The 13,976-nt window shown below is 39.9% G+C and overlaps 1 protein-coding gene across 3 annotated transcripts in view; it reads right to left on the reverse strand.

The window, feature by feature from the left end:
• CCDC88C (coiled-coil and HOOK domain protein 88C) overlaps window positions 1-13,976 on the reverse strand; it is a 103,576-nt gene that overhangs the window by 79,282 nt on the left and 10,318 nt on the right. The gene's annotated exons all lie outside the window — the stretch shown is intronic.

Here is a 13,976-nt window from a genome sequence, read left to right on the forward strand (position 1 = left end):
CAGATGATGATTAAACAAACTGGGAGCGCTTAAACTGACACAAAAACCTCCCTCTTCCCCATCCTCACAACAGTAAGTGCAGTGAGCAGATCTCAGTTAATGTTAAGAGCCAAATTCTGCCTTTTTATGAACACACAACGTCCCTGAGGCCTTGAGATTTGCATCAGAGTACAAAAATCTTTCACACCCTTTCCAAATCTAAGACTAGCAGGAAGAGAGGAGAATACCCTTCTAGTAGACTTTTCAGAGCACCCAGCAAAAAGCACTGCACTACTGTAACTCCAGCATGGCATTTGAAGACTTCCTTGCATATACAGAGTAATTAAATGACGTCTTACACTAGCCAGCTAGATACCGACGGTACATATTAAGATACACTAGCGTAATAAGCCTCAGTGTTTATGTGGGAAGGACCTGCCTTGTTGAAGCAGCTGACCATGACTGCAGTTCCCAACCACCATAGTGGGGAAGAAAAAAAAAAAAAAGCTTCTGTCACTGTGGATGGCCCTATTCACTATAGAAATTAAAGCCATTAAGTGCAAGAGCACAATGGGAGCTTCCTTTTGTATTGCAAAACAGCAAGACCCCAGAATAGACAGTAAATACTCCACAGTAAAGCTCTGGTCTCTTGAGGAAGTATGGGTGTAAGCATTCACAAGGGAACACGTTCAAACTGAGTTTATTCTGTCTGATGAGGGGGTCACCACTCCTGAAGGTGGATTCTCTGTTGCCTTAGGTCATATGCCCTACACAGCGTGAACTGGCCCACCACAGTCGCAGCATATCGGACAGATGGAGAGAACCAGTTCTTAGAACCTGGCACCCATCTGACGGAAGCCTTGTGCTGTAAGTTTCAGAAATTTGGGAAGCTGTACGTTCCAGTTCACATGGATTCACGCTTTAGATACATCAAAGTCATTGTCAATATCAACAAATCTACCCAGCAATAAAGCAGAAATTTCAAAGCTGTTGGTCCAATAACTGCCATGAACCCAGCAAACAAGATCGTATCTCAGATTTTCACCTTCTCCCAAGTAAATCTATCAACATCTAGAGTGCAGGTGTTCTGGGGTCAGGGCATTCATACTCTCTTCCGCTGACAATTGTTCCAATTAATTTATTTCATATTCTAAACCTATTTCATAAAATACACACAGATGTGCTTTGATATCACTCTTTCTTGTTTTGTAAAACTAGCTCTTTTCTTCTGCTTTTCTTACAGGTGCCCCAAACAAAACATTTCAGGCCAAGTTAAACATTTCACCTGGTGGCTGGGAAGGTAGGGAGGGGAAAGAAAGATTTAAAAAAACAAAAACAAAACCAAAAACATAGTCCTAGTTGAAAGTGGAATAAGACAGGAGTTAAAACAAAATTATCACAGTGCATGAAAGTTAAAAATCCATACTATTTATTCATATCTATTTTTTGTTATTGTAGAATCAAACTGATATTTGAAACAGTAAACAACTGTTGCATTAAACACCTTGGAAACACCTTACATCTGAACTGACCAGTATGAAATATTTAGCAATACTTTTCTGCAGTTTCAGCTCTCCTCCTTTACACTCAAGTGCACTTCATTATAATTCTCAGACTAACTTGACAGTACAACAAGTCTCCACAGTAAGAAAGGAGTTCCACGTATCTCCAGACTGGTACACTTGTCCGTTTTGCAATTTGTTAGTACTGTAGTAGCCAGGAACCATTCCTTATCATCCCAGCAAAGAAAAAACAATGGTTGTACATAGCCCAGTGGAAGAACACTGTGGTAGTCAACCACTTCCCATCATTGGCACCAGCAGACAGAGAAGATAAACAGGGAAGCAACCGTAAGGTCACAGCATATACCTGCACAGTACATTTACTCTTACTTAAAGGAAAAAAAAAAAAAAAACAAACAAATGCAATGAAACATAGCATTCAAAAAAGTAGTCTTTGATGCAAGTTTTTGATATAAGGGGTTTGGGTTTGTTTGGTTTGGGTTTTTTTAAATATGGCTTTGTTTTGGGATGAAAAACACAAGGATTAAGTATTTCCCCAGCCTCTTCTCTGCTTACGCAGATGTATCTTTCAGCAGCACCTCTCTACCAGTTACACAAACACAAAAACCACAAACAGAGAGAAGTGCAACACTATATACTCAAAAAAAGACTATAATGACTTTAGTCAGATATAACACTGGTCAGATAGCTGCTTTAGAATCTCAGATTCACCTATGCAAAAGTATCACACACGCAACCAGTAAGCTATAGCCTCTGGTTTCATGGTGCTGTAGAGGTATATTAAAAACTGCCATTAAAAAAACTTATTTAAAACAAATGTGCTGAATGCATCTGCTTATCACCTCCTTTGCAGATTAAATACGGTTGGTGGAAGCACCCAGACTCCAGTGTATACAACAGTTTTAAGCTGGGAATGGTATGCTACCTGTTACAGAAAACAAAACAAGTTCCTGATTTGTTCGTGTTTTAAGCATCATTCTGCAGCATTTAGCCAACCAAAAAATTATGCTTTACTATTAACTTTCTTGACTTACAAAAGACTTTGAGGAATTAAGATTAATGCAGCCTGATGGGAGAGACTTGCATGAGTATCAGCAAGACCAAGGTAGTCCGTTTTGGTTTTTTGAGGAGGGAGGTTTTGTTTGTGGAGGATTGTACAATGTATTTAATACTTAAGATTTTCCCTTCAGAGTCTCAAGGGGTCATTGGTTGCAAGTGTATTTCCACTTGTTTATAAGCAAACTGAAGAGAAGCTTCAAATGATCTGTCCTTTATAAACGGGTGACAGAGTACAGGCCTGACTGCAAAGGCTGCGCACTAGAAGAGTAGAGCAGTTCAGTTCAGACTGTTACAACTGCTTTTTACTCTGTCGCGTCAACTCAGCTCTCTCATCCGAGTGCATCTCTCTTACTAGCAGGTTGGGCAGAGCACTCAAAGCCTCCAAAACTAGGTGTCCTGCTAAGCTCAAGACTGGGAGAGCAAGTCAGGATGAGTCCTTCTGCAGATATTCAAATGGTTACTATAAACACTGCAAAACCTCTAAGTACCGATAAAGCGTGATAAATACCTTGACATTGGTAAAGGCTGCAATACGCTGTCAAGGAGAAGAGCCAAAACAAACCATGATCTGGCAGACAGCTCTGGTTTCACAATATCCAAGGGTATCAAAGCAAAACTGCTTAAAGATCCCACTATGCAAGATGCTCAGCATCTCAAGTTGTATCAAGTCAGTCTGAGAAAGTCAGTGCCACTTAAAATCAGGTCCTATGCCATACAAAGAAAGTGCCATTGCAAGTTAACTGAGATGCTTTAAGAAACAAGAGGCCAAACTGCGTCTCTGTCTTATATGGACAAGTCTTCAAGCAGTAACAAATGATTTGAAATTTTAATCCCTCAATAGCATAGAATTTGGACCTAGCAATTTATACAGAGAAAGGGCTAAGTGAAAAAGGGAGATCAAAATCACCTTTCCAAGCAAGATTCTGGCTCAGGCTGCAAAGGAAATGCATACTGAAGAAACACAAACAACAGCAGCTCAACCAAGTTTGAGAATTAAAACAGAGCACTCTGGTTTAGTTTCTTCTGCATGACTGGAAGCCAGGAGCTAGATTAAGTGCCAGAGCACTGAAGTGTAAGCAAGGCTTCTAATAATGGCAGCTTTTGTGGTCCTCTCCTACAGACTCACTCCTTCTGCACCTAAAACTGTAAAGATACATCCCTGTGCTGTTCAGATAAGCATTTGCCACAAACCTTGAAAACAAAGACAAAGCCTTCAATACTGACACACAGCTTTTCTGTATTCAGGAAAACACAGAACACAGGGTGGGGTGTGTTGCTTGGTTTGGTTGTTGGGGGGGTGGGGTTTTTTTTCTACTTTTTGAAAGATCAAAATTGAAGAAGTGACCTTAAGACATTTATTATATTAAAAGGCAACTGCTTGTAGTTTAAATTGTAGTTCTGCTTTGAAGTAACTACACGGCCTTGAGAGACTCCAAGGTAACTAGTCAAATTAGAAGGGGTTTACTTTTTTTTTTTTTTTTTGAAAAAAGCAAAGCATGCTTTACTTTTACAGTAACTGCTACTGAGGACTGACTCTATTTCTTTGGAACTTGCATCCTGAGAAATAAGCCTTTTAACATACATAGTAATTCTGCATTTAATATCAAAATTTAAAAAGCAACTTGCCTCCTTCCAGTTTCTAGCAGTAAATGCTTATGCCTCCCGTGGGACTCCAGCCACTTAGCTTTACTGTAACACAGCTGCTCCAAAATAAATCAGGCATTAACCTCAGTACCATGCTCCCCTTTTCTTCTAACACACTGCATGCCAAACTGGTCTTTCTGCAACACAAATTTGATGCTGCACTCCCTTACAAATACCTTTCCAGTGGATATATTACAGACAGGATCACCATTTTAAAACAAACAAACCAACCAACAAAACCACCTCTCTTTAAAGCACCACAGGGAACTTATCTTTCTTCTTTTGCTTCTCAACCTTACAGCAAACAAGTTAGATGGTTTTGAAATTGGTTCTTTAACTTCAGGTAAATAAATGTGACTTTTTCTAGAGGAAGAACACCACCTATTGTAGTTTAAAAGTTTTAAAAATACTAATAACCCACTAATGAATCATTTTCACAGGACAGGAATATATTTAAATGGAATTCATACAATATTTTTCCTTTGTGCAAACACCACAAGTCTTTCCTATCACCCCCCAAAGGAGCAGATGTCTATCACTTATCTTGATCACCTAAGGGGCGCTAACTATGTCATTCTAAGTCTAAAAAAAACCAAATTAAATAAACATCTAGAGACTTTTAATAATGCTAATTATGAAAGAGAACAGACAGTGACAGCTCCACAGGGGCCATTTCGTCTGCTGAGCAGATTTTTATTTAGGCACTTTTACTGGCCATATGAGGACCCAGCAGAATTTAAACACTTAACTCCCCTTCAACTCCATCTCTTAATCATAATGAGAAACAGGAGAGGCACCAGCTCACACACAGCTTATATTCAAACAGCCCTTCTAAACAGCTGTAAAGAAGTAATTCTGCTTACTTAAAGTACAGTGCATACACACATTAATTTGCTGCTTTATTTGCTCTTTAGAGTTCGCTTTTTTAAAATCCTTTCTTTTAAAAACCAACATATTTGCAAATGGGAGATGTATGCATGCATCGGCAAGTGACAGCATTTCAATTTCTGTGCTCATGAGCAGGTGCCTTCCCTAATTTGTGCTGGCGTAAAGTCCATACACCATGTAAAGTACGAAATACACCCTTTCCTGTGGTTTGTCTTCAGCAAAGAAACCAGCACACTAAAACTTCCTCCTGTCGCCAGGTCTGTTGCCTCCTGGGTCCAGAGACTGGCTGGGAAGGGTAAATCCCATCATTCTTAACCAGGGTAGATGACTCCACAAACTCCACATCCATTTCTTAGCCCAAGAGCACCCACATTAGCCACAAGTAGTGGAGGTCAACTGGGCAGGTCTTTACAATGCAAACCACATTTTGTTTTCAGAAGTAAATACAACTCTGCATTTGGATACAACGCTCTATCCAAGATCTCCCACACATTTCTGAAACTGGTAATCACACCTTCAAAAGGACAGATAAGCGCTGCTTTAAAAGAAATCTCAAATATCCATCTCAGACAAAAACACGCTGTGGAAGTATTGCTTACTGTCATCAAAAAAAAAAGTGTACAAAAAGGTGAGAGTTCATTACAGACCTTTGTAACAAAAGCTAATTACAAAGCTATTGGAGCAGAAAGCCTAGGCCAGCTGAGTTAGAGGCACAAAGAGACACCTTTGCTCACTCCACACCACGGGGTCACCAATATCACTGCAACTGATGGGAACAAGCCTTGACACCAAACCTTAATCCAGAGTCAGAGTTGTGTAAGAGCAAGACTGTATCCAGTGTGCCACAATACAGCATGTGACAGTATCCTCAGCAAAAGCCACACTGGATTAAACAATGTTTTCACAGAAAAAACATGCAAATAAACTAAGAAAGTAAGTCACCTTCATTTGCTACCTGCCATTAAAAAGCACAAATTATTTGCTTCGGGAACTGCTATGCAATTAGGGGGTTTGTTTTGCAATCATACTTTATATATTTGTGGAATTAATCTTCTTGTCTCTTTAAAGACTTTTTAACAAAAAGAACTAAGTGACATGGAATCCATTACAGAAACACAAGCAATAAAGCAATCTTTAACTTTCATTTAGTATTATCTTTTACCAAAAATAAATCTCAAAGCTATTTTCAGCTACAAGTGGCATGCAGGCTATTTTCTAACTTACCCGAAATTGGTAGGCTCTCTGAAACTCAGTTCCCTCCTTCACAAAGTTTCAGCTGACAAAAATGGAACATTTGCCTGAAATCTAGGCAGCAGGACTGAACATGGTTGTCTAGTTAGACTGTCTGAACAGTGACTTATGCCTTAAACATAATATCCAAAAATATCTATGTAGTAGAGGACTAAAATATGGAAATACCCTGTGGTTTTAGCATTCGTAATCACAGCAACAGTCTAGGAGATTAACATTAGGCCTTGGCTTTCATTAAGAAAAGCCACACACAGTCACATTACCCTTTTTTAAGCCACATAAATGACACAGTGGATGCATTCTATAATTCAGACATCCCAAGAATTGTTTTCAATTAACATGTCAGAGGTTAAGTAAATACTGCTGTGTGGGAACCAAACAGCTATTCCATACTGTAAAATTTTTACAGGTCTCCTCCGTTTGCCTCTGTATTTTAGGACATTGCTCCTCTCTTTTCTTGGCTCAGTTTCTTCATTTGTCTGCACAGTGAATTCACACCCCTCTAGCTTATTAAGCAAAACAAAGACAAGACTACAGAGACACATGCCAGCCTATTCTGCCCTTTCCCATATTCTAGCTCCAGGAAATTACAGGCAAGAAAACAGTTTAAAAGCCAATCTATTCTATTCCATCTGTTTGAGGTCACCATTTCATTCTGTATTAAAATGCATGTGGAGCCTCAGGGGAAAAAAAATACATATGTTTAAGCTCAGTCCTCCATTGAAGTTACAGACATAATTCAACATATCAGCTGAAATGCATCCTAGAACCACAGCCAGTAATCTCAATCAGGTGTCCGACAGCATGCTACCAGCCACCTGAAATGGTAGCTCTCATGAACCTGGGAACACTTTTCAAACTGACTGCTACAGAAACTTATTTCAACTCTGGGGCAGAAATGTTTGTTTTGCCTAGTTCTTCTGGAAATGAGCATGACAATTCTCACTAAAAAAGCATCAGACAGGCTGGCCGATAGCAATGAGTTACCTGCCTCCACCCCTCTCTCATTGAAATGCTTGGTAACAAGACCTAAACAAAACAATCAAGATCTCTGTGATTCTTACGTTTGTTCCACTTGCAGCACAGTGGTACCACTACTTTCAGGTGAAACACTACATCAGAGACTAACATCACTGGTTCAGCATTTCCCAGAACGGCTGGGCCAAGGCCAGTCATTCCCTTGCCCTGCACCCACCACTGCAATAACTGAATGTCTTCACAATACCAGTCTTACATGCAACCTTCATGTCTCGTGATCATGCTACTGCAGAACAGAAAACTCAAAACATTTTTGTCATTGCAGAACCAAGAAGGCCTCGTTAAGCTAAGTACTGCATAAATATATATAGACAGTCTGTGCCTGTAGCAAGTTTAAACTAACTAGAGAAGTCAAACGAAGAATAAGAGTGGAAACAAATACAGAGCTAACAAGGTCCTACTCCAGGTTGTGCCAGCGGCAGAATCTCCTGAGTTCTAGCCCACCGCCTTACTGAAACACAGAGCATCTCTAAAATAGTACCTCAGTACTAACTTATTTGTCATACTAACTTATTTATTGTAGACTTGTGAAAAAGAGAGGCTCAGTGGCTGCTCACCGCTGTTTCTTTGCACAGCTGTAACTTAAGGCCAGGAGACGGTGCATGCTACCTTTGGTAGGTACAACAATACAATTGCCAATGCAGAAACAATTCAGGCAGCTGTATGCATATAGCCTGCTCAACTGTAGAGAAGAGGGAGAGAACACACACTTAATAGCGCATGAGATCAGCAAAGTGTTTGAATTAGAAAGAGCTTATCTGTTGAAGCTTCTGATACCTTGCTCTTGAGAAAGCTGACATTCTCAGTTAATAATCTTGGAATTTAAAGCTCAAGATGAGGAAAGGTTCCCCCCTAAGCCAAGTTGCTAAAGATTTCTATGGAACAGGTCTCAAAGGAAAGCAGTCACCCAGGCATATTGTAGTTTAACACATCAAATGGGCAAGGCTAGCAAAAAGTAGTTTAATTTTATCTAATTCAGTAGGCCACTGTGGGTACAAACTCTCCCCCTCAGAACAGAGGAATGCTTTTTGACTTCAGAGTGTGCGCATTTATGTACATTTCTAGCATTTTGGTGTTTACTTTGCTAAGGACTGGATTACTAGCCCACTAGAACTAGCCTGCCTAGTAGGGAAAGATTTCAACTCACAGAAGAGGATATTGCTACTTCCAGAACTTTATTTATAGTTTGAGTACAGTTGCCAGTTCATAACTTGTGCCCAAATCTGGAGCTCCAAGTTTGAATTCCTCTTTGCAGTCCAGTCAAGAGCTCTAAACCTGACTCAACGCTTCAACTACAGAAGCAGGAGTTGTTTTATTGATCTGGAAGCTACTGGTATTGCAAGACCTTCACTGACCCACCAGGAGAACCAGCTTTTGCTCCAGCCTGAAGACAAAACAGGCTCTTTTTTCTGGAGGTTAGAAACACAGCCCCAGCACCAAACCACTCATAGCAACAGCCAAACTCACAGGCAGCTAACTCCCTTTAACGTGCCTGATAAAAACCCTGCTACTTTTACTTGGCTGCTCTATATTTGTGTAAAATAAGTACAAGGAGGAGGACACAGGTCTGAAAAAACATTCCGTAGAAGTAAGGCATCCTTGCTCACCATTATCTCTGAGCCCAACTAAGTGAGTTTAGGTGGGGAGGGTAGGATTTGTGGTGATATAGGCTTTAAAACTTCAGTGAATGGTTTCATCTTCACTCCCCCACACCCTCACTTTAATGGAAATGCTAAGGGTTATGAGTTTCTTATTGAAGCTGCATGAGCCACGCAGTCACAACTGGTTTCAGAACTGTCTCAGTACGATTTTTTTTTTTTTTTAAATGAAGAGATATTTCCAACCTATTTAGGAACATGAAGCAATCTGCTAGATATTTAGTGGCCACAACTTCAGGGAATACAGGCAACAAAAATACAGCCATGACCACATTGCAGCATTTCTTCCAACAGCATTTCTCATCCACATACTCCAGATGTGGCCATAATACTCATGCAGGAACTAGCCAAGGGATGATCACATTCCTTTTTTTTTCCCCTTCTTCTCTCTATCAACCTCAAGTTTTTCATGTAAATGGTAAGAATTTTTGCTTGAGAGTGCAGAATATACTGTTGGAGTGATTACTGGCATTTTTCAAGGTTAGGAAACTAGCTGACATCAAAACAGATCCTTTCATAAATTTATTTTTCTATAAACTGGTATCAAAGTGATTTTTAGTTCCTTAGAAAAATCCTAAACCCAAGGACTGACACACAAGCAGAGGAAGTACAAAGCTTCCCATACCAGCCTGCCTTAGGCCTCTTCCAAAACTCCATAGGTCTGAGCTTGTTCTCCAAGTTCTCCAAAAACAGGGCAGCTGTTTTTATATGGACACTTCAAGTACCAGCACCTACAGGATTTAAATATTCTCTACAGCACAGCAAAGGGATAGGCCAACACCCCTCAAATTTTCTAGCTTTCTTCTTCCATCATCAGAAGTGACAGAACCAGCAACAATAATAGCTCTTGCACAGGTTGTTGCAGCTTAAGGTGTTTTTTGCGCCTTTTGTTGTTGTCCTTTTTTTTTGTAAACATCACCAACAAACTGTACCAGAAACAGGGATAGTGCCACACCACTATGAAGACAGTTCCCACAGCTGGGATTAATCACCATTTGGAAAAGAAGCACAAGGCCCCAGGGAATTAAGGCCATAACAACTGAGCATCAGCAACAGTCTGGAGTGCTTATTTCAGTGAAGCTGAACATCGTTCAGTCTTACGCTACTCACACCTGAACTATTTTCAAGCCAATTTAATTGAACCAGTAGATAATCCCTAGTAGAGCTCACAATAGAAGCATTTCAAAGTGAAGGCAGAGCTCAGGAATAGCAAGATAATTTCATCTGTGTTGCACCAGACTAGCCAGTGTCAGCTTAAGGACCAACATTCCCAACCATGTTATCAACACAAGGCAGCAGACAACAACTGGAGGTCAATCTGTTCCATATGCACTGGTTAGCTGTAGTATGCGATAAAGACTTCACCCTTTGACCAGGATGTGCAACACCTGCACCAGTGAGAAGTGGATGAGCATCTCTTCTCCAGCACTCAGTTCTCCCCTTTAATCAACATCCTCACTGCAGTTACAGACAGTAACCTGCAATTCTCTGTACTAAACTATTGCCTACAAAACCATATTGCATTCCAGTTTAAAGACAGCCAAGTGTCTGAATTCAGTCAGAGCAAGAAGAGACACATAAAACTCACACTATGAGCAATGAACACATTCTGCCGTGCTCAGCCCTTTTCCCAAGATATGGCACCAATTCCAGAAGTTTTATGACCAGCCATTTCTCCAGTGCTGTAACAGCTATTAAATGCAATTAATGACAGATTCTCTTGAACGCTCATGAAATCCCACAGCAAAATGAATCATCTGCCTGGTTTCAAAAGAGGGGCCTCCCAAGCCAATAACAAACCTGCAAAGGTGCAACTGCTCAGGGAGCAGGAAATGCAGAGATGTTGCCTGCTCCCACCAGTAACAAATAATACATACCCCATTAAAAAAAAAAAAAAAAAAAAAAAAAACCAAACACAAAAGCCACACTGTCCCTCATTTTAAGAGTCTTGATACTATGTTGTTCCTAGTAACCATCAGCAATCCACTTTTATGCAGCTGAAAGTTGCGAGTTGTTGATGAACAAAGTCAGTTAGCAAACTTCTGAAAATGAGAGGTTATTTGAACTGGAAAAAGGCTTCTTCATTGCATTTACCCCTCCCAAGTTATGCCTGCTGAAGCACAGATAGGAACTGACCTTTATGGCTCAAATGAAAGCCAAATTCCACCAATAACCTGGTTTGTTCATAGTCATTCCCAGCATAGACCCTTAGCCTAAGAGATCAGGAAAGCCCCGAGACTGTGGAGAATACATGGATTCACGCTTCTGGATTAGACCTGTCCTTGTTTTCTGAAGTAATATTATCTGTATTAGTAAGAATTTTGCTTTAAGAAAGAGATTAGCTATACAAATATATGAGAAATCTGATATTAGATACAGATATACTAGACAATTATATGATCTGAAATGTCAACTAGCTTCTGAATATCACAGTTAATTTTAGTAGCCACTTATGTCACCTTTCTTGGATACAGTTTACAGTCCCATAAATTCAAATCATATTCTTGATCGCTCCTGCCCAGTGCAGAGAGGGGCAAGTATTCTTTCATGCCTACCAATGTCCTTCAATAAAGCATGAGGTGGCATTTTCTTCATTCTAGGAGACCTGGTCTACCAAATTCAGCAACTAAGCCGCAAACTTGACTTGGGTCCATTAAGTGAAAGGGAATGTAACTTCAAGGTCAACATTGTATTTTTAGAGCTTTTGTTTCTCTTGAGGAAGCAGCAAATTCGTGCTCCTATTGTTTGTCAGGAACTTTTCCCTCCCACTTCCAGCCTGCAACCAAATTTGATCGTATGTTTTCAGTCAGTAAGACACTACCCTTATTTTAACTTAAGACAATGTATTAATACTACTTCATCAAACAATGCCCACAACTTCAACCTATTTTAAAAAAAAATCCCTAACATTCAGGTGAGAAGAGGCCTAACAATATTTAATATATTCCAAAGCATCCCTTTGGTTGCATGTTGAAAAAACTAGTAAAAGCTACTTAAACATGAGAAACCCTCCAAATATCTAACAGACATTAGTACAGAAGCGACGTTATACTCTACATCAATCACACACGGAGCTCGGTTACAGCATAGATGGCCTTAACTCCTCCCAGACTATGAAGAGTTGAAAGCTGCACACCACCACATAAAAGGGAATCTCAGATTAGCATTGAGATCTTGGATTTGCCCTGAAGATGTGACTGTGACAAGGACAAGTAAGTTTCTTATATAATATTATCATCACAAAAAAAATGTGATTTTATTTTAAACTTTGTTGTAATTACACATTTTCAGGACCAAATGCAAAGAACGATCAGCCCTCACGACTGATTTGTTTACATACAGTACATATAGTCTTCAGGCAGCAAGAGTCAGAGTACTTAATCTCTGGACTACAACAGGAACATCACTGTTATGCCTGCTACTGCAAGCCTCAGCTACCGTTTCCCATTGAAAACTCTGCATCTTAACCTATTTTAGTTGTTGCTAGCTTTATTGGATTATGATTACACAGCTCAACAGCTAGGTCAATAAGACACCAAAGCAACGTATCACATGATTCTGAACCATTTTTCTTTTTTCCTGAATCTGATCTCTCTTCAGGTACTCTTAAAAAGAGGTCAGATTATCAGCTCCAAGACAAAGAACTCACATGAATAAAAAGCTTTAGAGATTCAACACCTAAAGGACCAGACTCTCAGACTGCAAATCTTATGAGGGTGAGAAAAGAGGGAGAAAGACTAGTCCTGTTTCTGCCCTTAATCATGGTCCTTTTTCTTGTAGACTCCATATACATTTACATGGTTCAGTGGCTAACAGAGAAACAACACAACAACAACAACAAAAAACCTTCAGCCTCTAGTTATGACCAAATGGAATTTCCCATTACAAATCACAAGTCTCAGGAATGACATCACATTGCATCAGCATCTCCTGTTCTTAACAACGGAGACATGGGTCAGCTGTTCAGAAATACACGATACCCTCCTACATCATCTCAAACCTGAGTTACACACTTCATTTTTCTAGCAGGCCACTGAAACTTGCACAGATGAGTCATCCACCCCATCTGACTTTTTCACAAGTCCCTCTCTCTTTTAGGCTTCCCTAAGCAAGTCCAGAAGCAGAGTAGTAGCAATAACACGGTATAGCAGTAGGCAAGCTCCGGACGAGAACGGCATCAAAAGGCACAACTGTAGTTAAGCACTGCATCTCTTCTGTATTTTGAAGACAAAGCCAACACGCAGTCTCTTCTATATGTACAGAAGAGATGAAGTGTCCAGGATGAGCACATTGACTTTAGCTGTTTTGTCCGTTATATGATTGAGAGACGTACGCAGAGGAGCATTTTAATAGTCCTCAGTGGTTTCAGCCTGGTTTATACTGCACAGCATTCAAATTTGGCAAAAGACGTGTAAAAGGAAACAGTAGAACAGTTACCCCTCTCACTAAGGAGTCTAAATATACGCAACACTGCGTATACAGAAATTCTATTTAGAGTAACTGAATTCACTCTTATGGCTTTCCAGCAGCATCCAATATGTATCTAAGTCCACAAAAGCGCTCAGCTGTCACCACCCTGGTTTTAGGGGAGCACTATTACAGCAGAGGAACGCTGACGGTCAGTTCAAGGATGTCTCGTAAGAAGCGTGCTATTTGTGAGAATTCGCAGTCATTCCTGCACTCAAGTCTCTTAGAGGAGTTCACAACAAACAACTGCTTTAACACCTAAGAACAGGTACACAGCATAAGAAGTCTACCTTCAAGACAAGCACAAATTTACTTTTCCTAATTAACAGTATATCAATACGAGGTTTATATTCTAGCATTAAAGACATTTCTTCATAATGATTTATTTGCTGGCAGCCTCTTTAAGAGAAGGTTACTTGTTTCAAACAAGTATTAATACCCCAAAACATTATTCCAATTTCAGCAAACC

This window comes from Nipponia nippon, unplaced genomic scaffold, assembly GCF_047370975.1.
Source record: "Nipponia nippon isolate SJK-2023a ecotype South Korea unplaced genomic scaffold, ASM4737097v1 scaffold_11, whole genome shotgun sequence".
Classification (NCBI taxonomy): domain Eukaryota; kingdom Metazoa; phylum Chordata; class Aves; order Pelecaniformes; family Threskiornithidae; genus Nipponia; species Nipponia nippon.